This window comes from Phacochoerus africanus, chromosome 3, assembly GCF_016906955.1.
Source record: "Phacochoerus africanus isolate WHEZ1 chromosome 3, ROS_Pafr_v1, whole genome shotgun sequence".
Taxonomy (NCBI): Eukaryota; Metazoa; Chordata; class Mammalia; order Artiodactyla; family Suidae; genus Phacochoerus; species Phacochoerus africanus.
The window spans coordinates 141,284,609-141,311,189 of record NC_062546.1 but is presented as its reverse complement, the minus strand read 5'-3'; positions in this window follow the sequence as shown (position 1 = coordinate 141,311,189).

The window sequence follows — 26,581 nt, the reverse complement described above, 5'->3', positions numbered from 1 at the left end:
AGCCACAGCAGTGCCAGATCCGAGCCGCATCTTCGACCTACACTGCAGTTTACAGCAATGCCAGATTCTTAATCCACTGAGCAAGGCCAGGGATTGAACCTACATCCTCATGGATGCCAGTCAGATTGTTGAGCCATGAGGGGAACTCCAAAGAGATGGGTTTTTATTAGGGCTGCACCTGGGACATATGGAAGTTCCCAGGCTAGGAGTCGAATTGGAGCTGTAGCTGCTGGCCTACACCATAGCCACAGCAATGCCAGATCTAAGCCGTATCTGTGACCTACACCACAGCTCACTGCAACGCCGGATCCCTAATCCTGAGGCCAGGAATTGAACCCACATGCTCATGAATATTAGTCAGATTTGTTTCCAATGTGCCACAATGGGTACTCCCTAAAGAGACTGTTAAGAGAATAGAAAGACAAGCCACAGACTGAGAGAAAATATTTGTGAAACTTATGTCTGATAAATGATTAATATTCAAAATACACAGAGAATCCATTGAGGAAACATGCTTACAAGTTTGAAAGTGATATTATATAAATATGAATTTTTATTTATAGCACATGTTTTTTCTTGGTTATAATATAGTACACAATTAGATAATCAATGAAAATCTACTGTATAGCATAGAGGAATCTATTCAATATTCAGTGATAAACTATATGGGAAAAGAACTTGAAAAAGAATGGTTATATGTATATGTATAACTGAGTCACTTTGCTGTACACCTGAAACCAACACAATGTTGTAAATCAGCTATACTCCAATTTAAAATAAAAGTTAAAAAAAATTAGTGGAGTTCCCATTTGTTCTCAGCGGTAACAAACCCTGCTAGTATCCATGAGGACTTGGGTTCAATCCCTGGCCTTGCTCAGTGGGTTAAGGATCTGGCATTGCCGTGAGCTGTGGTGTAGGTCGCAGATGCAGCTTGGATCCTGTGTTGCTGTGGCTGTGACTTAGGCTGGCAGCTACAGCTCCCATTCAACCCCTAGCCTGGGAACTTCCATATGCTGTGGGTGTGGCCCTAAAAAGACAAAAAATTAAAAAAAAATTAAAAAAAAAATTAAAAATAAATTTTAAAAAGCCAGTGCACAATCACCATAGGCAACATAAAAATGAGAGAAAAGGATAAAGAAAAAATGCATGCCGTATAGCAGAAATTGACAGAATATTGTAAATCAACTATACTTTAATAAAATTTTTTAAAAATTTCATTTTATTCCATAGGTCAGCAATAATAATTGTTAACATTTTGATGTATTTTTTTCCTCTTATGCTAAACATAAATGACTATATTGACATGGTATTATTAGTTAACTGATATTTCAAATTTATCCTATTTGTTTCACGTCATGGGGCCTGGATTTTTACCAAGAGAAGGAGGAGTCCCTTTCCAACATTGAGGTATAGGATGGCAAATCCTGGTTTATGGAGTGACATCAGCCAAGCCCTGGAGCCGCACATGGGTCAGGGTTGGGCAGAGAAGGCAAATGTACTCCTCAGGTGTGTGGTTGCTGCCTCTTCTGCCTCTGAAAAGAGGTGGTTTGTGTTTGGGTGTGCACATGTACAATGAGCACGTGTGAGCATGCACTGCATAGGGAAAGAAGGAAAGAGCCTGAGAGTCCAGAGCTGAGACTTAGTGCTTGCATTGCTGGCTGCCCACTAGCCAGAAGGGCTTTAGGAAGCCTCCACCCTGGGGACTTTTCCTTATCACTGGAACATTTTTATTGAGGTATAACATAAATACAGAAATGTGTGCAAATCCTAAGCATACAACTAGAATTTTAAAAAATCTAAGTACACCTAGTTCAAGAAATATAACCAGTACCCCAGAACCCTCACCATTCTCCCTTCCAGTGATTACTTACTGCATGAGTGACCTGACTTCTAATACTGTAGATTATTTTTGTCTGCCATGTAGACTTTCTGATTCTATAATGGATTCATAAAGGGAACTATTATAGTGTATGAGCACTCTGAAAAGAGTAACGTTGCATTGATGTAAATAATTTGGAATCGGAGTGCCCCTAAGTGGGTGAGGTCAACCAGGTAGGCCTGTGAACTCTGATATGTGAAGGTGTCATTGTACCTTGGACTTGGCAACATAATTTGGCTCTCTTGCAAACACTGGGGTACCACAAGACCTAACTGAAGTCCTGTCTAAGCATGCCTGATCTACTGCTTTAAATCTTGCCCTTCCAACTTCAGATAGTACCAGTACTAATCAGTTACCCTGACTGCTGACCTGCCCAACAAAACTAACCTCTATAGCCTTCCCCTTGTCCCAATCCTTGTCGGTTTGATATCTTCTAAGCATGCTGTGTTGCCCACTATGACTTTAGCCAGGCACTCTTGCTCGTATTTTTTTTTTTTTTTTTTGCCAGGTCCACAACATGCAGACATTTCTGGGCCAGGGTTTGAACCCAAGCCTCAGCAGTGACCTGAGCCATAGCAGTGACAACTCCAGATCCTCAACCTACTGGACCACCAGGGAACTCCCTTGCTCCTAATTTGTAGACTTTTGAAAGGTCTAATCCTAAACAATGCAGACTGAGAAAGCTAAAAGAGTAAAATAGAAAGAGTGATATTCAAAGAATTGAAAAGGACAAGAAAGAGTAGGGGTATTCCTTTTTGCCTTTTGGCAAATTTTAAGACATGAAACCTCCCAGTTTGCTTTTCTAGACTGGAGCAAATGGGAGTTTCTGCTGTGGGTTAAAAATCTGACTGTAGCAGCTCCAGTTGCTGTGGAGGTGCATGTTCCATCCCTGGCCCAGCACAGTGGGTGGTTAAAGGATCAGGAGTTGCTACAGCTGTGGCTTAGGTTCAACCCCTGGTCCAGGAGCTTCCATGTGCTGTGGGTATGGCCCTGAAATGGAAAAAAAAAAAAAAAAAAAAAAAGACTAGAGCAAAGACCAAATCAGGGAAGTCAAAATAGTTTTCAAATTTCATATTTATTCAGACATCTTATTGTGGCTCAGCAGGTTAAGAACCTGACATACTGTCTGTGAGGATGCGGGTTCAATTCCTGATCCACTCAGTGGTTTAAGGATATGGCATTGCTGCAACCTGTGGCATAAGTTGCAGATGTGGCTCAGATCTGGCATTGCTGTGGCTGTGGTGCAGGTTGGCAGCTGCAGCTCCAATTTGACCCCTAACCCAGGAACTTTAATATGCCACAGGTGTGGCCCTAAAAAGAAAAAAGAGCAGCCACTCTGGCTTGAGGCAGAGGAACAGAGATAGTAGAAGTTAAATTATTCAGTGGGAAAAAGGGACAAGTTTTTAAAAATTTCATATTTGTTCATTTTTAGAGAGATAACAATAAGTCATCAAATATAGCATGGTCGAACATTACGTATAATATTGTTAGAAGTTATCTATTCATTCTCTGCACAAGTTTAATTTTTTTTACATGTTCTGCACATCTTCCCTGTTGCTGGTTGGAAGGTCGTTAAAACATCCTAGAAAGCTGTACTGGGACAGTTAGTGTTGGGAGGAGTCCATGGGTGTTTTGTGAGCACTCTGTATATAATGTACAATGTAATGAGTTGTAAGGAGTTGGAGATCCACAGGGGGTGAGGATGATTTACAACATCCTTTACAATTTAGAATAAAGGAGGTGGGTTTAGAGAGACCTTAGAGGTTAAAGAGATCAATCTTCTACGAAGTGAAGTAATCCCTTTGACAGTAACCTTGACAGATGGTTATTTAACATCTGCTTAAACATTTACAGTGATTTCCAATCACTAGAAGCTCACTGCTTATCCAGGCAAGTCATTTTATTTATCCGCCCCCTCTTTTTTATGACTGCACCAATTCCATGTGGAGGTTTCCAGGCCAGGGATGGAATCTGTACCATGGCAGTGACCCAAGACACAAGCAGTGACAATGCCAGATCGTTTACCACTACATCACCAGGGAATTCCTATTTATTCCCATCTTGAATTATCATAAACCTTTCTTTATAATAATTTGAGATCTGCCTTCTTGCAACTACTTCCTAGGGATCCCAGCTCTTTCCTTGGGAGTAATACAAACTAAGACTTAGTAAACTATTGGGCAATTTTCCTATAGTGAAGCAGTTACCGTGTCATTCCTTCCCTTCTCCAGGTTAAATATCTCAATTCTTTCTAACACCCCCAAGCTATCTTGGTCTCCTACCTCGAGACAATGTTGATTTTATCAAGGTCCAAATAGAACAGATGTGGTATGATCAGTTTAGGGTCTAATGGGTCTATAACTTTCCTTGATTTGGATTTAATTTTACTGTTAATGTAGCACAAGCTGGGTATTTTTGGTGAACAAGTCATACTTTTGGCATCTATTGAGCTGTGGTCAATAGAAACTGTCATTTCTTATTCTTAAAGTTTGTATAGTTTAAAAATTAACATACAGTAAAATTAGCATTTTTAGTGTACAATTCTGTGAGTCTTAACACATGTATAGATTTGTGTAACCACCACCACAATCAAGACAGAACAGTTCTGCTCACCACCTCCTCAAAAATTTCCTCCTTAATATACTTTTCTAATCACACCCTCCTCTGACTCCTAAGCCCTAGAAACCACTATTCTGTTTTCCATCACTTATAGTTTTGTCTTTTCAAGAATGTCATATAAATGGAATCATTTAACATGCAACTTTGGGACTGACTTTTTTCACTCATCATAGTGCCTTTGTAATTTATTCAATTTGTTGCCTGTGTCAATAGTTTGTTTCTGTTTATTCCTGAGTTGTGTTCCATCGTGTGGATGTACCATTGCTTGTGTATCTACTCAGCAGTTTAAGGATATTTGGTTGCTTCCAACTTTTGGCAATTTTGATGGAGTTACTGTAACCATTCATGTACTAGTTTTGGTGTGAAGATAGTTTTCCTTTCTCCTAAATACAAAGGAGTGGAATTGTCGAGATATGTCTAACTATAAAAAACTTCCAAATGGCTTTCCAGAGTAGCTGTACCATTTTGCATTTCCACCAGCAATATTTGAGAGTTACAGTTGTTCTGCGTACTTGCCAGCACCTGGTATTGTAAATATTTTAAAAAATTTTGGGAGTTCCTGGAGTTCCCGTCGTGGCTCAGTGGTTAGCGAATCTAAGAACCATGAGGTCACGGGTTTGATCCCTGGCCTTGCTCAGTGGGTTAAGGATCCAGCATTGCTGTGAGCTGTGGTGTAGGTCGCAGACGCGGCTCGGATCCCGTGTTGCTGTGGCTCTGGTGTAGGCCGGCGGCTACAGCTCCGATTGGACCCCTAGCCTGGGAACCTCCATAGGCTGCGGGAGCGGCCTGAGAAATGACCAAAAAAAAAAAAAAAAAAGAAAGAAAAGAAAAAAAAATTTGGGGAGTTCCCGTCTTGGTGCAGCAGAAATGAATACGGCTAGGTACCATGAAGTTGCGTGTTTGATCCCTGGCCTTGCTTAGCAGGTTAAGGATCCAGCGTTGCGGTGAGCTGTGGTGTAGATTGCAGATGCCGCTCGGATCTGGTGTTGCAGTGGCTCTGGCCTAGGACAGCAGCAAAAGCTCCAATTAGACCCATAGCCTGGGAAACTCCATATGCTGTGGGTGCAGACCTGAAAAGACAAAAGACCAAAAGACCAAAAAAAAAAAAAAAAAATTGGCCGCATCCACAGCAAGTGGAAGTTCCTGGGCCAGAGATTGAACCTGAGCCACAGCAGCAACAACACACCAGATCTTCAATCTGCTGCACCGCAAAAGAATCCCAGTTTTATTTTTTGTCTTTTTGTCCTTTTTAGGGCTGCACATGGAGGTTACCAGGCTAGGGGTGAGTATCTTTTATGGAGTAAAAGGTTTCAATTTGAATGAAGTCCAATTTATCAATTTTTTTTTCTTTTATAGATTGTGTTTTTGGTGTCATGTCCAAAAACTCTGCCTAAATCCAGGCCATGAATCTCTTTTTATTTTTCTTCTAACCATTGTATAGTTTTGTGTTGTACATTTAGGGCTATGATCCACTTTGATTAATTTTTGTTTATGTTTCAAGTTATGGGTTGAGGTTTTTTTTTTTATATATATATGAATGCCCAATTGTTCAAACATTTATTGAAAAAAATTATCCTTCTCCATTGAAATGCCTTTCCATCTTTGTCAAAATTAGTGTGTGTGACTTTGTATTCAGTTCTGTTGATTTGCCTCTATTCTTTTGCTAACAATACACTCTTGATTATTGCATCTTTGTAGTAAAACTTTGTAGTAAAGTAGTGTGATTCCTCCAACTATATTTCTCTTTTTCAAAATTATTTTGTCTATTCTAGTTCCTTTGCTTTCCCACGATTCCTTTGTCTATCAAAAATCCTGCACATTGGAATTGCACTAAACCGGTAGATCAATTGACATCTTTACTATGTTCAGTCTTCCAATTCTTGAATAGGGTAGGTCTCTCCATTTACTTAGGTCTATTTAAAAATCAGTGTTTTGAAGTTTACAGCAAATAGTTCCTGTAAAAGTTTTGTGAGATATATACCTAGATATTACATTTTTTGGAGCTACTATAAGTGATATTGTGTTTGAAATTTTAGGATTCAAGTGTTTATTGCTAATATATGAAAATATGATGTTTGTCTTTTGGCCTTAAAAGTAGCCTGTAATCTTGCTAAATTCAATTATTAGATCTACGAGTGTTTTTTTTTGTTTGTTTGTTTGTTTGTTTTTATTTTTTTGCTCTTTAGGGCCACACCCATGGCATATGGAGGTTCCCGGGCTAGGGGTCGAATCAGAACTGTGGCTGCCAGTCTGTGCCACAGCCACAGCAACTCAGGACCCGAGCCGAGTCTGCAACCTACACCACAGCTCAATGGCAACACTGGATCCTTAACCCACTGAGTGAGGCCAGGGATTGAATCCGAAACCTCCTGGTTCCTAGTCGGATTCATTAACTCCCATTCTATGAGTTTTTTAAGGTAGATTTCCTAGGGATTTTCTACACATTATCTGAGAAATAGTTCTATTTTTCCTTCAAATCGGTATGCATTTTATTATTTTTTTCTTGCTTTATTTCACTGGTTAATTGTTCTATTATGATGTTGAATTGGTGTGGTCAGAGACTGGACGTCCTTGTCACTTTTTTTTTAAGGTTTGCCATCAGGTTTATTTATTTCATTTTACAGTTTAATATCTGATAAAGATTTAGCAGGAGAAAGAAAACAAAGAATTGTATTAAGTCAAATTTAAGTCACCAAAACAAATATTTCTTTTTTTTTCCCCCCTAGTCTTTAAAATTGACAGTAGGAGTTCCTATTGTGGCTCAGTGGTTAACGAGCCTGACTAGTATCCATGAGGACTTGGGTTCGATCCCTGGCCTCGCTCAGTGGGTTAAGGATCCGGCATTGCCATGAGCTGTGGTGTAGGTTACAGACATGGCTCAGATCCCGCGTTGCTGGGAACCTCCATATGCTGTGGGTATGGCCCTAAAAGAAAAAATAAAATAAAATACAATTGACAGTACTTAGTAAAAAAATTTATTCAAGTATAGTTGACTTATAGTGTTGTGTTAGTTTCAGGTGTACAGCAAAGTGAATCAATTACACATATGTATATTATATATGTATACAGTAAGTTCTCGTTAATTATTTATTTTATACTGTAGTGTGTATATGTTATTTCCATCCTCCTAATTTCCTCTCTCCCCTCAATGGTTTTCCCTATGGTAATCATAAGATCAATTTGGAAATCTGTGAATTTGTTTCTGTTTTATTTATTTGTTTGTTTTTTATAGTCACACCAGTGGCATATGAAAGTTCCTGGGTCAGGGACTGAATCCAAGCCGCAGCTGTGGCAAGACTGGATTCTTTAATTCGCTGCACTTGGGCCGCTCCTGCGGCATATGGAGGTTCCCAAGCTAGGGGTCGAATTGGAGCTGTAGCTGCCGGCCTATGCCAGAGCCACAGAGACTCGGGATCCAAGCCGCATCTGCGACCTACACCACAGCTCACAGCAATGCCAGATCGTTAACTCACTGAGCAAGGCCAGGGGTCGAACCCGTGACCTCATGGTTCCCAGGCGGATTCGCTAACCACTGAGCCATGAGGGGTACTCCAGGCAGATTCTTTTTTTTTTTTTTTTTTTAAACTTTTTTTGGGCCGCACCTACAGTGTATGGAAGTTCCCAGGCTAGGGGTTTAATTAGAGTTGTAGCCACTGACCCACGCCACAGCCACAGCAACAGCAATGTGAGATCCGAGCCATGTCTGCGACCTACACCAGAGTTCTTGGCAACGCCAGATCTTTTAACCTAATGAGAGAGGCCCAGGATTAAACCTTTGTCCTCATGGATACTAGTTGGGTTCATTACCCTTGAGCCACAACAGGAACTCCAGATTCCTTTTTTTTTTTTTTTTTTTTTAATGGCTGCACCCTTGGCATATGGAAGTTTCTGGGCCAGGGATCAAACCAACCCATGCCTCTGTGGCAACCCCAGTCACTGCAGTTGGATTCTTAACTCACTGTGCCACAGTGGGAACTTCATCTGTTTTATAAATAAGTTCTTTTGTATCATTTTATATGATTTTATCTTTGTCTAACTTCACTCTATAATAATCTCTAGGTCCATCCATGTTGCTACAAATGGCATTATTTCATTTTTTTTATCTTTGAGTAATATTACATTGTATATTGTACCACATCTTCTTTTGTGGGAGCCGGGGCATGTGGCAGTTCTCTGGCCAGGGAGCAAACTCAAGCCGAAGCGACGATAATGCCTTAGTCCACTTGCCACAGGGAACTCCTTATACCACCTCTTTTTTTTGCTTTTTTAGGGTCGAACCCTCAGCATATGGAAGTTCCTGGGCCAGGGGTCCAATCCGAGCCACAGCTGCTGGCCTATGCCACAGGCACACCACAAGTCATGGCAACTCGGGATCCTTAACCCACTGAGTGAGGCCAGGCATCGAACCTGCATCCTCATGGATCCTAGTCGGGTTCGTTAACCACTAAGCCGTGAAAGGAACTCTCGTACCATCTCTTCTTTATCCATTCTTCTGTTGGTAGACATTTAGGTTGCTTCCATGTCTTGGCTATTGTTTTTTTCCCCCCCTTTAAAAAATTTTATTGAGGTATAGTTGATTTACAAGATGTGATAATTCTGCTATACAACAAAGTGATTCAGTTACACATATACACACATCCATTCTTTTTCAGACTTTTCCCATGTAGATTATCACAGAATATTGATTGGGTAGAGTTCCCTGTGCTGTACAGCAGGTCCCCATTGGCCAGTCATTCAATATACAGTGTGCATGTGCCAGTCTCAAATCCCCAGTTCACCCCTCCCCCCACCCCACCTGTCTCCTTTGGTAACCATAAGTTTGTTTACAATGTCTGTGAGTCTGTTTCTGTTCTGCAATAAGTTCATTTGTATCTTTTTTTTAGATTCAACATATAAGTGATATCATGTGATATAGTTTTTCACTAATTAGTATCTCTAGTCCCATCCATGTTGCTGCAAATGGCATTATTTTATTCCTTTTTATGGCTGAGTAATATTCCATTGTGGGTGTGTGTGTATATACTTACACACACCACATCTTCTTTATACAGAAGAATAAATATATATATGGGTCTTGTTTTTGTATCCATTCAGCCAGTCTATGTCTTTTGGTTGGAGCATTTAGTCCATTTACATTTAAGGTAATTATTGATATGTATGTTCTTACATATGTTGCCCTTTTGTTAATTGTTTTGGATTTGTTTTTGTTGATTTTCTCTGGCTCTTTATCTCTTGGCCTTTTCTCTTCCCTTTTGTTCTCTTCTCTGGTGGTTTGATGACTATTTTTAGTGTTGTGTTTGAATTGCACCTATTGTAGATTTTTGGTTTGTGGTAACCATGAGGTTTTGATATAGCAATCTGTATAGACATACAAGATTGCTTTAAGTTGCTGATCTCTTAATTGCAAATACATTTCCAGGATCCTGCATTTTTACCCTCCTTTTCTCACAATTGCTGCTTTTGGTGGCATATTTGTGTGTGGATGATTTCCTATCTTTATTAATGTTTGCCTTTACTGGCAAGCCTCCTCAATGGTAATTTTCTTTCTAGTTGTGGCCTTGTCTTTCCACCTAGAGAAGTTCCTTTAGTATTTGTTGTAAAATACTAAAGCTGGTTTGGTGGCGCTGAATTCTCTTAGCTTTTGCTTGTCTGTAAAGGTTTTGATTTCTCCTTCAAATCTGAAAGAAAGCCTTGCTGGGTAGAGTAATCTTGGTTGCAGGTTTTTTCCTTTCATCACTTTAAGTATATCATGCTACTCCTCTCTGGTCCGCAGAGTTTCTGCTCAAAAACCAGCTGATAACCTTATTGGGGTTCCCTTGTATGTTATTTGTTGCTTTTCTCAGGGTGCTTTCAATATTTGCTCTTTGACTTTAATGTTGGTTAGTTTGATTAATATGTGTCTTGGTGTGCTTCTTATTCTATATGGTATTCGTTGTTCTTCCTGGATTTGAGTGAGTGATTCCTTTCCAATGTTAGGGAAGTTTTCAGCTATTATTTCTTCATGTCTTGACTATTGTGAATAGTGCTGCAGTGAACATTAGGGTGCATACGTCTTTTTTTAAAAATTAATTTAATTTTTTGCTTTTTAGGGCTGCAGCATATGGAGGTTCCCAGGCTAGGGGTCGAATCAGAGCTACAGCTGCTGGCCTACGCCACTGCCACAGCAACACCAGATCTGAGCTGTGTCTTCGACCTACACAACAGCTCACAGCAACACTAAATCCTTAACCCACTGAGTGAGGCAAGGGATTGAACCTGCATCCTTATGGATCCTAGTTGTATTCATTTCTGCTGCACCATGACAGGAACACTGCATATATCCTTTTGAATTATATTCTCCAGATATATGCCCAGGAGTGGGATTGCTAGATCATGTGGTGGTTCTGTATTTAGTTTTTGAAGGAACCTCCATACTGTCCTCCAATTTTCTTTCCCACCAACACTGTAGGAATAACCAATTTTCTTTCCCACCAAGGCTGGATCTTTAACCTGCTGTGCCACAGGAGAACTCGCTGTTTGTAGACTTTTAAAAAAAAAATTCTTTTTAGGGCCTCGCCTGTGGCATGTGGAAGTTCCTGGGCTTGGGATTGAATCAGAGCTGCAGCTGCCGGTCTATGCCACAGACACAGCAATGTCAGGTCTAAGCCATGTCTTCTACTTGCACTACAGCTCACAGCAATGCTGGATCCTTAACCCACTGAGAGAGGCCAGGGATTGAACCTGTATCCTCTTGGATACTAGTTGGGTTCTTAACCCACTGAGCCATAACAGGAATTCCCTGTAAACTTTTTGATGATTGCCATTTTTACTGGTATGAGGTGATACCTCATTGTAGTTTTGGTTTGCATTTCTCTAATAATTAGTGATGCTGAGCATCTTTTCTTGTATTATTTGGCCATCCTCTCTTCTTTGGAGAAATGTTTGTTTAGATCATCTGCCAATTTTTTGATAGGGTTGTATTTTTTTTATGTAACCTTGTACTGTTTCTGATCTTAGAAGGAAAGCATTGTTTTTCATTAGTCAGTATGATGTTAGCTGTAGTTTTGTTTTGTTTTGTTGAGAGTGCTTTTTCTCAGTAGCTTGAGAAAGATCTCATCTATTCCTAGATTGCTGAGAGTCTTTATCTGAGATAGTTGTTGAATTTCATCAATTGTTTTTTCTGCATCAGTTGAGATGATCATGGTTTTTTTTTCCTTTAGGTTTTTGAAATGGTGGATTACATTTCTTCTTTCCTAATATAAATAAACAATGACTTAATTGCCCTGTAAACACTGCTTTAGCTGTATGTCACAATTTTTTTGTACGTGTTGTACTTTTATTTTCATTCAGTTCAAAATATTTTCTGATTTCCCTTGAGACTTCCTCTTTGATTCATGGATTATTTAGAAGTGTATTGTTTAGTTTCTCTGTATTTGAAATTTTTTTTCTTGCTGTTATTGATTTTTAGTTTAATTCTCTTATGATCAGAAAACTTTGATTTTAATTATTCTGCATTTGGTAAGATTTACTTTATGAGCCAGTATCTGCTCTTTTGTGGTGCATTTCCATGCACACATGAAAAGAATGTATAATGCTGTTGGGTGGAATGTTTGTAAATGTCAGTTAGACTCAATTCTTTCCTGGTGTCGTTCAGTTCTATATCTTTTCTGATTTTCTGTCTACTTATTCTATCAGTTACCAAAAGAGGAGAATTGAAGTTCCAACCGTAGCTGTGGATTTGTTCATTTTTTCTTCCAGTTTTATCAGTTTTTGCTGCATGCATTTTAACATTCTTTAAATAGTCATATAGCCATTTTGAATTATGCATTCTTGGAGATTGGGCTCCCTTTGTGTAGTATTTCTTTTTATTCCTGATAATTGTATTTTCTATGAATTCTACTTTGCTATTAAATAGCCACTCAAGGAGTTCCCATCGCGGCGTAGTGGTTAACGAATCCTACTAGGAACCATGAGGTTGCGGGTTCGATCCCTGGCCTCAATCAGTGGGTTAAGGATCTGGTGTTGCCATGAGCTGTGGTGTGGCTTGGATCCAGAGTTGCTGTGGCTCTAGTGTAGGTCAGTGTCTACAGCTCCGATTCGACCACTGGCCTGGGAACCTCCATATGCCGCTGGAGCGGCTGTACAAAAGGCAAAAAGACCAAAAAATAAAAGCCACTCAAGCTTTTTTTTTTTTTTTAAGTTAATGCTTTCACAATCTATCATTTTCCATCTTTTACTTTTAACCAACCTTTATCTTGTACTTGAAATGGATATCTAGTACACAGACAGTAGTTGTCTTGGTTTTCATCCATTCTGACAGGAAGAGAAGACATTACATAATGGAAGGGGGTCCATTAATCAAGAACACAGAACAGAAGTTCCCATCGTGGTACACTGGAAACAAATCTGACCAGCAACCATGAGGTTGTGGGTTCAATCCATGGCCTCCCTCATTGGGTTAAGGATCTGGCATTGCCCTGAGCCAGTGGGGTAGGTTGCAGATGCAGCTCGGGTCCTGCGTTGCTGTGGCTGTGGCATAGGCCAGCAGCTGTAGCTCTGATTCGACCCCTAGCCTGGGAACCTCCATATGCCATGGGTATGGCCCTCAAAAGCAAAACAAAATCAAAAAACACAGAACAATCTTAAATGTGTACATGCTTAACAATAAACTTTAAAACACATGAAGCCAGAAACTGACAAAACTGGAAGAAGCAATAGACAAATTCACAACTATAGTTGGAGACCTCAACCTTCCTCTCTTGGTAATCAAAAGAACAAGCAGATTAACACATTATAAACTTTGAGTACCAAGTTGGGTGTAGGCCATAATTTCTCACCAGCCCACAGTGTGTTGTGATTCCAATGTCAAAATGTTCAGTTTGTAAAGCCTTTGTAGTACTATTCAGATCTGTCTCCTGTCTATGCCACCCAGTGGGCAGCTAAGGAACCGAGCAGTAGTCTGTCCACATTTCAGTTCTCAAAGTCTGTGGTGTACCATTGAGGGTCAGATCCATGCCTGTGTCACTAAGGGAGGAGCCCAGGAGTCCATAAATTACTTTACTGGGCTTTTTTTCCTGTTTCCTTCCTCTCTATGGTCTTCCTAGAAATTTCTGGTTCCCTCGGGCTTTTCTTTTTGGGCCTCCAACTAAAAAACTGGGTTTTTAGTTATCTGGGTCTGCCTCACACTTCCTATGATTGCGTGTGTATCCAGGATCAAGTGGCTGGAAGACAGAGAGAAAAAAAACAGCAAGAGTTTACCCTACTGTGGGGACCACACATCCTCTGATAGGAGAGGAAGTTTCAGTGCTTCAGTGTTTTAGGCACCTGCCACCACTGTCATTGCTGCTAGAGTCGCCATGGAATTGTTTGGGGTCTGGAGCATGACAGAACAGTGAACAAAGAAGTGTAGTAAACTTCCCCTCTCCTGCTGAGTGTTAGGGATCTCCTTTCCACTTTCTGAGCCAAAACTAGAGGGCTTCTCCCAGAGCATATTTTTCCACTTCTGGGTGCTCACATCTGAATTTCAGGCTGTCTTGAGTCCAGGCCAGAAATACTGGAAGGGATAAAAAGAGAAACTCATTGCTCCTGGTTCTGATCTTTCTCCCACATCTTCCTGCTCTTAGTTACCTTTCAGTGTTCTCATATAGGTACTCCATACTGTCTATCTAGATTCTATAGCTGTATGATTCAGGTGGCTAATGGTGACTGTAGTATCTTTTTATTTTATTTATTTAAAAATTTTTGGAGTTCCCGTCGTGGTGCAGTGGTTAAGGAATCCAACTAGGAACCACAAGGTTGCGGGTTCGATCCCTGGCCTCACTCAGTGGGTTAAGGATCTGGTGTTGCTGAGAGCTGTGGTGTAGGTTGCAGACACGGCTCGAATCCCGCATTGCTGTGACTGTGGCGTAGGCCAGTGACTACAGCTCCGATTAGAGCCCTAGTCTGAGAACCTCCATATGCTGCGGGAGCTGCCCTAGAAAAGGCAAAAAAAGACAAAAAAAATTTTTTTAAATTTATTTTTGTTTTATTGTATTCATTCATCTTATTTTTTAGATTCTATATAAAGTGATAACAGTATTTGTCTCTCTGTTTAACTTATTTCACTAAGCATAATACCCTTCAGGTCCATCCATGTTGTTGCAAAATGTCATTCTTTTTTATGGCTAAATCATATTCCACTGAATATATAATACCACTTTATTCATTTATCTGTTAATGGACATTTATGTTGTTTGTATACCTTGGCTACTGTAAATAATGCTTGTATGAACATTGGGGTAGATGTATCTTTTTGAATTAGTGCTTTCATTTTCAGTTTTTTGAGGAACTATTTTTTTCTTTTTATGACAGCACCCATGGTATATGAAAGTTCCCAGGCCAGGGGTCAAATTGGAGTTGCAGCTGCAGGCCTATGCCACAGCCACAACAACACCAGATGTGAGCCGTATCTGTGACTAATGCCTCAGCTTGTGGCAATTCTAGATTCTTTCCCAACCGAGCAAGGCCAGGGATCGAAGCCGCATCCTCACAGACACTGTCAGGTTCTTAACAGGAAACTCCTTTTGAGGAACTTCTGTACTGTTTCCACAGTGGGTGCACCAATTTACATTTCCACCAACAGTGTACAAGGGTTTCCTTTTCTCCACATCATCATCTACATTTGTTATTTGTGGTCTTTTTAATGATAGTTGTCATTTTTTTAAAATACTTCGCACTGGGAAGCCTCCCATCCTTCATTTGTGTTTTTGGAATATATATTTAGTGATATTAAATTTTGTCATATAGCTATTGGCCTATGTCCTTTTTGTCCATTGTATTTCATGTATTTGTGTTAATGTGTATAATTGCAATAACGGATAATCTCTTACTTTAATATGTCCTCAACCAAGTCATTGTTTAAAACATTGACTAGGATAAGACTAAAAAAAGAACTTTGGAGTTCCCTGGTCTCAGTGGGTTAAGGATCTAGTGTTGTCACTGCTGTGGCTTGGATTGCTGCTGTGGTGTGGGTTTGATCCCTGGATCAGGAACTTCTGTATGCCACAGATGCAGACAAAAAAAAGAAAAAAAAATTAAAAGCTGTTAAAAAAGAAAAGAAAAAATTATAAAAGACTTATAGGTTTATTCATTTATCTATCACATCTTATTAAATGCCTTTTTACCACATCCCAGGTATTTTCTAATCTGTACTAATCTAATCTGTACTCAGATCTTCCTCCGTTGGAGATATGGAGACAAATAAAATAAACTCTGCTGACAGAAATCCAGAAAACAGTGTGCTTTGGTACATCAGCGAATGAGCCTAACTTTACTAAATCAGCGCAGAGTTTTTGAACCTGAGTCAGGCTTTGTGATGCATGGAGAAGACATAGCAGTGAACAAGTTAGTGACATCCCTGCCCTCGTAAAGTTTCCAGTCTTATCTGTACTATCACTTTGCTTTAGTTTCTTCATTTTGCTTACAAGTCTCCATGAAAGCTTTTGAAATACCTAACTTATGGCAGTGATATACCTCTAATCTACAATGCGGACATTCTATCAGAGAAAAAAGAAGATGTTAATTTGTGATACTTGCTCTATCTCCAGCTTCTTTTCTAAGTGCTGATTAACTCTTGTTTAAGGCAGTTTACATTTTCTGGAGCTTGACCTTGGCTAATTGACAGAATCTAGAGCCTAGTTTTTCTGTGATCAAAAACCAAGCTGTTGGTCTTTATCATAATTCCTCTCTGCCAACTTAAACTTATCCAGCCTACTGTCCCCCTTGGTAGACCACCACCATCTTCTACTGTCCAGGTCTTCTGTTATCAGATTTTAGCTCCTCCTTGTCCTATTGTTATGTTCTCACTGCCTCTCTTAGAAGCTTTTCTAGAGGAAGGATGTGGGTAACCTCTGGTTAGAGCAATTGATCTTTAGAGCGAGTGGAGGAAAGAGAGAACCAGAAGATGATGAATCCTGACAGTGTTGTCTGTTCTCAGCTCTTACTTTGAATGTAGATGTTTGGTGCAAGATTGATCTTCATTAGTGGTATAAACCCTCTCGGTTTGACTGTTTCAAGGCTAGGAAAAATGGATGCATATGGAACTGTTGGCAGAAAGGATTTATTTCAGGACACAGAATGATTTGAACAGAAATTACATTTTGAAAATATGATGGCACCTGTTCCTATTATGAGCACCTTCTTAGGGTTCCTGAAATTCAGATGAAACTCTAATTATGGAAAAAGTAGTTACTGTTAAAGGCAAAAGCTCATCTTTTCCTCTCTGTAATAATAGCGTGATAATCTCTATACATGAGGGTTGATTTATACCTTCTCCTGTTGGTTTCCAGTAGCAGTAATTTCAAAAAGTTCTGGTGAATCTTGTGATCCAGTCTCCTCTCCATGACAGATGTAACTACTGTTTTACTACAAGATACTCTAAAATGACACAAACAGCAGAAATAAGAACAAGAGCAGCCACAACAAAACCTAGTTTCCAGCAATATTCTGATTCCACATCTAAGCTGTGCAAACTCAGTTCTTCCAGATAATTGCCTTATATCTACTCCCTTTCTCCTTCATTTCATAATACAAGACTTTCCCACTAAAATCAATCACTCTTTGTCTCAGCTCATGTTTTCCTATGTACAGGAGTTAGAATGGTTCTGAACAGTTAATTAGCCATAAATCCATCTCCAAAACACAGAACATGTCAGCTGCTTTGGTAAACCCCCTATGTTCCATTTTGCTTCAGTGCTTTTTTTATAAACCTAATTGTGTTAATGCATTGGCATATTTATTGCTCACCTTTTCACCCTTTATGCTGATCTCTGGCTGCCCACGGGGTCCTTTCAATCGATCAAAACCACAATCCCCCTGTGTAAGAAAGGTCACATTTACTCTAACAATGGGAACCCACAGCCATGTGTTGCCTCAGCGTGGGTCACCAGGCACACATCAAAGCAAAGGCTATGGCTTGCTTGGATCCTTCTTGAGTTTTTACTTTCCCAGTTTCAGATTCAGAGGCACAGGAATGATTAAAAAAAAAATTTTTTTTTGACTGCCACCTCACACTCACTATGTGTTCTAGGAAGGAAAATGGAAGGATTTTATTCAAAAGAAATATCTCTTCTCTCTGCTCAAGCTTACACCAGAATTTTTCTGACTATGACTCAGGACCAGAAAAGAACAGAGAGGAGAGTGGGTAGATATGAGAATTCAGCTCACTGGAAAGCAGAAGTCTTGTGGAGGATGTGAATTTTGCCACATGCTAGGTTAGTTTCTTCATTTATCCTTCTACCCTTCCATTTATCCATCCATCCATCCTCCATCTGTCCATCTATTTGTCCATCCCTCCATCTGCCCCTTACTTTGTAGAGATCTTAGCACCAGAGATCATAAACTCAAATGCCTTCAGGATATGAACGAGATTTAAAAACTATGAAAGATGAGAATTGAGAGTGAACTGGGAACACAGGTCCCATCTTAAAGCCGTGACCACTCCTCAGCCTTAGCATTTTCTAAGCAGGAGTACAAGTCCAGTGTGAACTGAATTTTCAAGAGAATCAGGAAACCTAACTTTTTACAACAAATCTTCCAACTTTTAAATGTCGACATTAACTATCTGAAAGTTTTAAAATCACTGTGCAGAATGGATCTGCTTTCTGAATTTGACAAGCAATTCAGGACATCCAAAGCTCCACTGTTCTGAAGTTTAGAGAGGAGTGAGGAGATCAGAAGTGATTATGCTACAGGAGTTCCCATCGTGGCACAGTGGTTAACGAATCCGACTAGGAGCCATGAGGTTTCGGGTTTGATCCCTGGCCTTGCTCAGTGGGTTAAGGATCTGGCGTTGCCATGAGCTGTGGTGTGGGTCACAGACTCGGCTTGGATCTGGTGTTGCTGTGGCTGTGGTATCGGCCAGTGGCTACAGCTCTGATTCAGCCCCTAGCCTGGGAATCTCCATATGCCACGGGTGCAGCCCTAAAAAGCAAAGAATAAAATAAATAAATAAATAAATCTGGAGAGTTTGGAACTAAATTATAGAGGACTCTAAAATCAGCTTCAGCAGTTAAATTTTATTAACATTCATTTGGCAGTGGAGAAGTATTGAAGGATTTTAGAAAAGCAACAAGGAGAAAACTTTGTGATATCTGTGTGTAGGTTGGTGAGAAATGGGAGAGACTATAAGCAGAAAACTAGAGGCAATTATAGCAATCCAGGCATAAATAGGAAAAAGCGGTAGTTAAAAAAAAAAAAGAAGAAGAGATGGGTGGGGAAAGGTCATGAGAAGGAAGTACGAGCAAGACTGTTGGTGTCGGAGTTCCCGTTGTGGCTCAGTGGTAATGAACCCAACTAGTATCCATGGGGATGTGGGTTTGATCCCTGGCCTCATTCAGTGGGTTAAGAGTCCCACATTGCCGTGAGCTGTGGTGTAGGTCATAGACTTGGCTTGGATCCCACATTGTAGGCCAGCAGCTGCTACAGCTCCAATTTGACCCCTAGCCTGGGAACTTCGATATGGTGCAGGTTTGGCTCTGAAAAACAAAACAAAAAACTGGAGTTCCTGTCGTGGCTCAGTGGAAACATATCTGACTGGTATCCATGAGGACACAGGTTCGATCCCTGGCCTCGCTCAGTGGGTTAAGGATCCGGTGTTGCCATGAGCTGTGGTGTAGCTCGAAGACATGGCTCAGATCTGGCATTGCTATGGCTCTGTCATAGGCCAGTGGCTATAGCCCTGATTTGACCCCTAGCCTGGGAACTTCCACATGCCATGGGTGGGGCCCTAAAAAGACAGGCAAACGGACAAAAACTGATTGGTGTCTAAATTATGCCAAATCTACACCCAAGATGTTCTTACCTCCTCTGGGTTTCTGGCTGTCTTCTAGCAAAGGGGGAATGTATGATGAGGATTTGATGGGGTGATGATAATAGAATGTGGAAACCAAGTAGGGTAGTTTAGTAGCTGGCTTCCTGGTCCATAATCTTTCTAATTTATCTGCTGCTGGTGTCCATCCTGGGACTGGTGGGAGTTTTGTAGGAATCCAGGATTAGGGCAAAGTGTTAGGTGGGGTACAGGAAGTAGATTCCATCTCAAGAAATCACTTTCTTCGTTCCTCCATAGGAAGCAACTCCTTATCCTTAAAGTTTTATCATGAAGCTGCAGCAATTCAGTCACATCTTCAAGCTCTACTTCTTCTTTTTTAAATTTTATTTATTTATTTATTTATTTATTTGTCTTTTTAGGGCCACACCTGTGGCATATGGAGGTTCCCAGGCTAGGGGTTGAATGGGAGCTGTTGCTGCTGGCCTACACCACAGCCATAGCAATGTGGGATCCGAGCCATGTCTGTGACCTACACCATAGCTCACGGCAACGCCAGATCCTTAACCCACTGAGGGAGGCTGTGGATCGAACCTGCATCCTCACAGATATTGGTCAGGTTTGTTTCCACTGAGACACAATGGGAACTCATTCAAGCTCCAGAAGTGGAGTAATTAGAAATAATTCTAGTTCTTTTGTTATTTCCACATCTGCAGTTACTTCCTCACTGAAGCCTTGAACCCCTCAAAGTCATCCATGAGGGTTAGAATCAATTTCTTCCACACTCCTGTGTATGTTGATATTTTGACCTCTTTCAATGAATCACAAATGTTCTTAATGGTAGCTAGAATAATGAGTTTTTTCCTAGGAGGTTTTCAGCTTACTTTGTCCAGATCCATCAGAGCAGTCACTATGTATGGCAGATTATAGCCTTATGAAATGTGTTTCTTAAATAGTAAGACTTAGGAGCTCCCAATGTGGCTCAGCGGTAACAAATCTGACTAGTATCTGTGAGGATGCAGGTTCGATCCCTGGCCTCGCTCGGTGGCTTATGGATCTGGTGTTGCCATGAGCTGTGGTATATGTCCCAGACTCTCTGGGATCCTGCGTTGCTGTGGCTGTGATGTAGGCCGGCAGCTACAGCTCCAATTTGACCCCTAGCCTGGGAACTTCCATGTGCTGCAGGTGTGGCCCTAAAAAGACAGTAAAAGGAAAAAAGAAAAAGACTTAAGATTTGATCCATGGGCCATAGAATGGATGTTGTGTTAGCAGGCATGAAAACATTAATCTCGTACATCTCTATCAGAGCTCTTGGGTGACCAGGTGCATTGTCAATGAGCAGTAACATTTTGAAAGGATTTTTTTTTTTTTCCTGAGCAGTAGGTCCCAATAATGGGCTTAAAATAGTCAGTAAACCGTATTGTAAACAGATGTACATTCATCCAGGCTTTGTTCTTCCATTTATAGAGCATAGGCAGAATAGATTAAGCATAATTCTTAAGGGCCCTAGAATTTTTGTAAATGAGCACTGGCTTCTACTTGAAGTTACCAGCTGCATTAGCCCCAAGCAAGAAAGCCTGCCCTTTGAAGTTTTAAAGTCAGGCATTGGCTTCTCCTCTCTGGCTATGGAGATCCTAGATGGCATCTTCCTCCAATGTGAGGCTGTTTCATCTACATTGAAAATCCATGTTGTTTAGTAGCTACCTTCAATAATTATCTTAGCCAGATCTTCTGAATAGCTTGCTGCTTCACCTTGTACTTTTATGTTAAGGAGATGGCTTATCCTCACACCTCATGAACTAGTTCTACCAGCTTCAACCTTTTTTCTGCAGCCTTCTTACCCCTCTCTTCACAGAGATTTTAGAGCCTTGCTCTGGATTAAGCTTTGGCTCAAGGGAGTGTTGTGGCTGGTTTGATCTTCGATCCAAACCACTAAAACTTTCTCCAGGTCAGCAGTAAGGTTGTTTTACTTGCTTATCATTCATGTCTTCACTGGAGTAGCAATTTTAAATTCCTTGAAGAACTTTTCCTTTGTATTCACAGACTTAGCTAACTATTTGGCTCAGGAGGCCTAGGTTTTGGCCTATCCCGACTTTTGAGATGCCCTCCTCTCTTAAACTGAATCATTTCTAGATTTTGATTTAAAGTGAAAGACTCTCCCTTTTACTTGAACACTTGAGGCCATTGAAGGGATATTAACTGGCGTAATTTCAGTATTGTTGTTTCAAGGAATAGAGAGGCCTGGGGAGAGGGAGAGAGATGGGGAACTCTAGTTGGTGGAGCAGTCCAGCACACATACAACACTATTAAGTTTACTGTCCTACATGGGCATGGTTTGTGGCACCCAAGGCAATTAGAATAGTAATATCAAAGATCACTGATCACAGATCACCATGACAAATATAGTAATAAAAAAAATTGGAAATATTGTGAGAAGGAGTTCCCGTCGTGGCGCAGAGGAAATGAATCCAACTAGGAACCATGAGGTTGCAGGTTCAGTCTCTGGCCTCACTTAGTGGTTAAGGAGCCGGCATTGCCCTGAGCTGTGGTTCAGGTCGCAGATGCCTATTGGATCTGGCGTTGCGGTGGCTGTGGTGTAGGCTAGCAGCTGTAGCTCCGGTCTGACCGCTAGCTTGGGAACCTCCACATGCCTCGGGTGCTGCCCTAAAAAAAAAAAAAAAAGAGAGAAAGAAATATTGTGTGAATTACCAAATGTGGCACAAAGACATAAAGTGAGCCAATACTGTTGAGAAAATGGTGCTGTTTCACTTGCTGGAGGCAGAGTTCCACAGACTCTGTGAAAAATAAAATCTGTGAAGTGTTGTATAGCAGAAATGGACAGAACATTTAAATTGACTCTAAAAAAAAAAAATCTGGAGTTCCCGTCGTGGCGCAGTGGTTAGCGAATCTGACTAGGAACCATGAGGTTGCAGGTTCGGTCCCTGCCCTTGCTCAGTGGGTTAACGATCTGGCGTTGCTGTGAGCTGTGGTGTAGGTTGCAGACGCGGCTCGGATCCCGCGTTGCTGTGGCTCTGGTGTAGGCCGGTGGCTACAGCTCCGATTCAACCCCTAGCCTGGGAACCTCCATATGCCGCAGGAGCGGCCCAAGAAATAGCAATAACAACAACAACAACAACAACAACAAAGACAAAAAGCCAAACCCTCTCCCTCACAAATTGTGTGATGAGAATGCTTTCAAGTGAGAATTACAGAAAACCCTGACTCTACTGGCTTAATAAGGGTATTTGTTATCTCCATTTAACATAAGTCTGGGGATAGTTCTCTCAAGATTGCACAATTCAGTGGCATTATGGAAACTTGATCTTTGTTCTGCTATCCTTGGAGCGTTGACTTTGTCTTCAGGTTGACTGCTCTCATAATTGCTAGATGGTGGCAGCAAATTTATTTGTCTTTTCCACAAATCCAGAGGAAATGGAGGAGAGTGACTCTTTTATTACGTACTTAAAAGAAATTGAAGTATAGGAGTTCCTGTTGTGGCTCAGCAGTAACCAACCTGACTAGTATCCATGAAGATTCTCTTTCAATCCCTGGCTTCGATCAGTGGGTTAGGAATCTGGCATTGTCTTGAGCTGTGGTGTAGGTAGCAGATGCAGTTCGGATCTGGCGTTGATGTGACTGTGGTGTAGGCCAGTAGTTGTAGCTCCGATTTGAGCCCAAGCCTGGGGACTTCCACATGCCACAAGAATGGCCCTTAAAAAAAAAAAAATGGAGTTCCCTTTGTGGCTCAGTGGTTAATGAAACCGACTAACATCCATGAGGATTTTGGTTCGATCCCTGGCCTCACTCAGTGGGTTAAGGATCCGTCCGATGTTGCCATGAGCTGTGGTGTATGTAGGTTACAGACGTGGCTCAGATCCAGTGTTGCTGTGGCTGTGGTGTAGGCTGGCAGCCATAGCTCCCTAGCCCGGGAACCTCCATATGCCCTGATTGTGGCCCTAAAAAGCAGGAAAAAAAAAATGCTTTACTTCCTATCTTGCTTTTTCTTTCTGTGTCTCTGTCTTAATGTCTCCCTTTCCACCCCCCACCTCCCGCCCAGCCTGCCTCTGCCAGTATTTTCTCCTCACCTCTCTTCTCTTTCTTTTCTCTTTAAATAAACACTTAATTGGAGTTACCGTCCTGGTGTGGTGGTTAACGAACCAGACTGGGAACCATGAAATTGTGGGTTCGATCCCTGGCCTTGCTCCATGGCCTAAGGATCCAGCGTTGCCGTGAGCTGTGGTGTAGGTCGAAGAGGCTTGGATCCCACGTTGCTGTGGCTCTGGCGTAGGCCGGTGGCTACAGCTTCGATTAGACCCCTAGCCTGGGAACCTTCATATGCCTCGGGAAGTGGCCCTAGAAAAGGCAGAAAGACAACCCCCCCAAAAAAAAACCCCACTTAATTGCCTCACACACACAAAAAAATTGAAGTATAGTTGATTTACTATGTTTCAGGTGTATAGCAAAGTGATTCAGTTTTATACATATAACTGAGAGGGAGAGAGAGGAGATTGACTTTTCTTTACATTTTGGTTAAGAAGGCCCTCAATAGGAGTTCCTTGGTGGCCTAGTGGTTAAGGATCTCGTGTTTTCAATGCTGTGGCTTGGGTTTGATCCCTGGCCTGGGAACTTCTGCATGCTTCAGGCACAGCCCCTCCAAAAAAGTCCCTCAACAGACTTCCATCAATGCCTCTTCCTAAAATTATCACAATTAACGGGAATAGGGGAGTTCCTGTTGTGGTACAATGAAAACAAATCCGACTAGTGTCCATGAGGCTTCAGGTTTGATCCCTTGCCTCGCTTAGTGGGTTAAGGATCCAGTGTTGCCATGAGCTGTGGTGTAGGTCGTAGACACGGCTTGGATCCCACGTGGCTGTGGCTGTAGCGTAGGCCAGCAGCTGTAGCTCCACTCAACCCTTAGCCTGGGGAGCTCCATATGCCGAGGGAGCAGCCCTTTACAAAAAAAAAAAAAAAAAAAAGAAAAAAAAAGGGAAATGGGGTTGTTATAACTGGTACTAATTAGATTTACCCTTTAGGACTGATGCTGGGATTACTCTTCTCTAAAGCACATTGCCAGACTGAAGATAGTAGCTACCTGAGCAAAATCTAGGTGGAGGAAAATGGGAGATGGAGGGAAGGAATGTTGGGTGGGCAACAATACTCCACCATCATAATGGAATTATATCATAATTTTTGGTTCAGTAGATAATCATGCATTGTCATGCATAACATCATATCATATAAATATTATTCACATCTGAACCAAATAATGTATTATGATTCGATGTCCTTAATTTTGTAGTTCTCATGCTTCCTTTTCTTGAAGTTGATGATTGCAACATTTGTTTTACATACTTTTCAGTACTTACTCTTATTTTTTCCATGAGATTTGTCAAACTCCTCTCAATAGTTTCCCAGATACTGAGCAAGTCAGTTAGTTTATTAACATCATTCCTTTTCCTGGGAACTTTCCCCTGAGCTCTCTGGGGATCATTCTGGATTGGTTGTGCTCTAGGTCAGCCATCAAACTGACTATTCCTTAACTCAGCCTTAAATTTGAGACCCTGTTTTGGGGATCCATGATTTTTCCTTTTATTGGTTCATTTGCTTATTTTGCTGGACTCATTACTAGCTTTCTAAGAAAGGAAGTGAGTCTGTTTAGTCTTTGTGTATCTACAAATGCTTTTAGTCTATTCTAAAGCTTGATGAGGTATAAAATTCTAACTTGAATTTCTAAGATGAAAGTCATTATCTTTCAAAGTTTTTAAGTCTTCTGATCTTTTGTCTTCTATCACCTACAGTCATTATTGAGAAGTGCAAGGCCATTCTCATTTCTGTTCACTTGTGTGTGATCTTTTATTCTCTCTTCTGAAGATTTAAAAGGATTTTCACATTATCCCCAAGGGTAAGTAATTGGGTGATGCTGTTCTTGGAGTGGGACTTTTGAAATTAATAATGCTAGTCATTTTGTGAGTCCCTTCAGGCTATGGATTTGTGTCCTTCAGCCCCACTAGTTATCTTGAATTATTTCTTAGATTGTCACTCATTTTGTCTTTTTTTTTCCTCTTCCTGGCACTTAGAATGATGTTCTATAATTTGTACTGATTTCCTTCCTCTCTTTCTTTCTTTCTTTTTTTTTTTTTAGGGCCACACCAGTGACATATGGAGGTTCCCAGGCTAGGGGCTGAATCTGAGCTGCAGCTGCTGGCCTACGCCACAGCCACAGCAATGCCAGAAACTTAAGCCACTGACTGAGGCCAGGGATCGAACCTGCGTCCTCGTGGAATGGATCCTAGTCAGATTCATTTCCGCTGAGCCACGATGGGAACTCCTGGACTGATTTTCTTATCTTTTGTATTTGTTATTTTTCCCTTATTTCCCCCCCTTTTTTCCCCCTACTTTCTGAGACAACTTTATTTTCTAATCCTTCCATTTAATTAAAATTTTTTTCAATATATAGATTTTTTTTTTCCCCAAGAGCGATTTTCTCCTTTTGGATTATCTGTTTTCATAGGACCTTTTTTTTTTTTTTTGAAGAATACACCTTCTCTCTGAGGCTAGTCTCTTGTTTGTAAGCTTTTATCTCTCCCCTGGTGGTATATCCCTTTCCCCTCCTCACTCCTTGAATTTTTTTTTTTTGTCTTTTTGCCTTTTCTAGGGCTGCTCCCACGGCATATGGAGGTTCCTAGGCTAGTAGGATTCGCTAACCACTGAGCCACAATGGGAACTCCAGTCCTTGAATTTTTTAGTTTTTTCTCTCCTTTTCTTTTCATCTTGTTTCCTTGTTTCCCCCTCATCTCCCTTTGGCCATGCCCTTGGTGTGCTTTAGTTGATTGATAGAGCCATAGCAGTGACAGCCGTGAACTCCTTATTTGTGTGTTTTAATTTCTTTCTTCCATGTTGTTGTCTTCCAGAAATATCTGATAAAAATCTGATAAAGCATTCATTTATATTTAAGGGTGGAATTCTAAGCAGTTGGTTAGAAGTCTGTGTACAGCCACTTCTTCTGTGAGGTCTTTCATGATTCCTCTAACCTATGTGCTTCTGGTCTTTTAATCCCCAAAGCACTCTGAATCTCTCTTATGGCATTCACATTCTGCTTTATATCAGTCACCTCTAAACTAGCCTTATAAATGTAAGCTCTCCTATGAGATATGGATTCATTCTCCTGGGATAGGTCAAACCAGCCTGGATAACCCTGGAACATTTTGTTTCTTCTATTTCCCTGTCAATGCTGTTTATCAGTGTCAAGTCTTATTAATCAGAAACATGGTTGAAATTCCTGGATTACCTTTGCATAATCT